This window comes from Alligator sinensis, unplaced genomic scaffold (assembly GCF_000455745.1).
Source record: "Alligator sinensis unplaced genomic scaffold, ASM45574v1 scaffold685_1, whole genome shotgun sequence".
Classification (NCBI taxonomy): domain Eukaryota; kingdom Metazoa; phylum Chordata; order Crocodylia; family Alligatoridae; genus Alligator; species Alligator sinensis.
This window is the reverse complement of record NW_005842336.1, coordinates 34296-37348: the sequence shown is the minus strand read 5'-3', so window position 1 is coordinate 37348 and position 3053 is coordinate 34296.

Below are 3053 nucleotides of genomic sequence, written 5' to 3'. Positions count from 1 at the left end.
TTCCCTACAAACTTTTAAGGAAATAGTTTTGGTCCTTTTTAAACTGAAGGGAAAAATCTCTCTGGATTTCTTGGTTTGCTTTCGGATGACCTTTTTATTTTTTGCTTGTTCCTGTCATTCCCATATTTCTCTGAACGGATTCTGGCAATCATGTTTTGCCTATGCTAATGGTACATGTTCATTTTATACAGTTACCTTGTGTTATTCTCCACTTCAGATGGTAGTGTATTTCATTAGCAAACAAAGAGATTTTCTGTATGAGCCATGAAGAGTAACATCAGGGTTAATGTGGAAATTTTAAAAATCACAATAGCTTTTTTTTTATAGGCCTGTTGTCAAGCATTACTAATTTTGGCAAAATCTCTGATTTTTCATGTCTTTGAGTTAAAGATACAAAATACTTGAGTTAAGGCCAGCTGCTGCCATGTGTGCATTTATAACACACTTGCTTCTTGAAATGTGGCCTCTTGGCATGTTGATTAAAGCTTAATTTTTCTGAAACAAACGTTAGCTTTTCAGCCTAACGGCTTTCCAAAGAATAATGACCTAATGCGGTAAGAGTATTGTAACAGCTGAAATACTAAATAATCTGGCTGCTCTAAAGGAGGAATTGATTCGTGATGGCAATGAGCTGGATCATTGTTGTGACCTCATACAACTAACGCAATCATATAAACTTTTACAAACGCAGCTCCACTTTGTGCAATGGGACTACTTCAGGTTTGATTCTGTAAATGGTGATTAAAACCTGGCATGCATAAGCATTCTGTGGAAAATCTTGTATACAGCTGCTACAACTTGGAGTATAAAAACGACAATAAATGGGCAAAAAAGGGCCGGTGTTCCTTAACATAGGCATTAAGGAAACTATTAGAAACAAAAGGACACCATTCAAAAAATGGAAGTTGTGCCCAAATGAGGAAAATAGGAAAGTACACAAACTCTAGTAATTTACATGTAAATCACAGTAGGGTGGGTTGAAACACAAATGGAGGAGTGTTTTGCTAGGCTTTTCTACAGATCAAAAAATGGTTAAAAACAGGAGCCAAAAGTATGTCAGCTTGGCGTGTATTTTTCAACGTAATCAAAATGATCTGGAAAAAGAAGGCATACATAGTGCGCTGGCAAGATTTGTGGATAATATAAGGCTATTCTGCATAGTCAAATCCAAAGCCAATGATGAAGAATTATGGAAAGATCTCATAAAACTGAATGAGCGGACAATGAAGTGACAAATGAAATTCAGCATTGCTAAGTGAAAATGATGCAGCTGTGAAAAAGTAAAACTATACATACACCGTATTGGGCTCTGAATTAGCCATTATCACATAAGACAGATATTTGAAACAGTGTGGGTAGACCTGAAAAAGATTGGCTTAAAATGCAGCAGTCAACAAGACAGATGAAATGTTATGAATTATTAGCAAAGGAGTTGAAAGCAAGACAAAAAACATCATTATGCTCTGTGTTTCTGATCGCCCCATCTCAAAAGGGATATCGCAAAACTAGAAAAAGTACAGAAAAGGGCAACAAAAAAGAGCACAGGTGCTTGTTCTCAGGAGAGACTAAGAAAGCTATTACTATTTTGCTTGGAGAAAAGAAAGCCAAGGGCGAATGTAATGCAGGTCTGTAAAATAATGAAAAGTGTGGAAAAAACGGAGAGGGAACCATTATTCACAGCACCTCAGAAAACGTGAATGAAGGGACATCCAGTGAAATGATCAGACAGTGCATCTAAACCCTAAAAGGAGTAGCATTGGCCTATGCAATACACAATCAGCTTGTGGAACTCATGGCCACAGGAAGTGGTAGAGGCCAATTGGAAAACCAGTTTGTATGTTTGTGCAGTGCTAACTCTATTGTATTGGACAGGTAGGGAGGATGTTTAAAAGAAATCCCTGAACACATGATGGGATGACTGCTGGTATGGTAAAGAAGTCTTCAGCTGAACCCCTGGTAAGAACAAATACCATAGAAAAATGGAATAGCTACTTTCCATGAGAGAAAAGTGTGTATTTAACTGGTGTCTTTGGCATTCTGGTATTTTTGTGTCTGCCAGCTAAATGAATGTATAAGATAGCATGCCTCCGTGGTTGCAAGGGGTTTAATCATTCAGTTTTGCTGTCTGGAGCACTGCTATGAATTTATAGCACTCATTAACTGATAATACTTATCAGAAAACTGACACACGTGATTATTGCAAAGCATGTGCTTCCTGCTCTTGAGATGCCTAGAACTGAGCAAGCACAGAGTCTCTTATGCTCTGAGCAAGCACTGATAAAGCGCTCCCTCCGGATGTGGGTAGGGATTAGTAGTCAAGTGGAGAAAGAAATTGTCACTGTGCCTGTAGAGGATCTGACTAGTGTGGAAAATGGCAAACTTCTCATAGCAGAATGGACAGCGTCTCAAGCTCAATATGCAATAAATATCTACTCAAAAGATGATTTTCACTTGTGAAAAAAACCTGTATATGCTGTGAAAAGATAGTCTCTGATCTAAACAGAGGGAACTTTAAAAATGAACCATAAGTACTCTGGCCAAGGTTAAACAATACATCATTTCAGTAAGAAAGGAAACTTGAGAGTTCTTGGCTCATAGTACATAAAAAGATGGGGTGTTTCAGCTTTTATATGTGTGACTTGTAGTTCAAGCCATTATTGCGGGCTATACTGCTTCAGCACCATTGGTTGTACCGTTGTGATGGTGCTCAAGGGCTCTAGTTAGGTGTTGTGCAGTGTGGTTCTGGGTGCTTAATACACAGCAGGGGAACGATAGTAAACTTGATTGCTGTAAATCAAGTTTCAAGAACAGACGACAAATGGTGGGCATACTCAAATTAAGCATAGGCAGAGAGGTCAGATAAAGGACACTGGCTTACATGCTTGTATCAAAAAGAATGTGACAACTGATGTTTCAAATTCCTGTTCAAAAATGTGTATGGAAGGGCAATGCTATGTAGGTGTTGGGAGTGAGCTTACTTCACAATCTACAGGTCCCTTAATTCAGCTGTTGGACAGTAGACGGCTTGATTAAAAAGTTGAACAAATGATGGG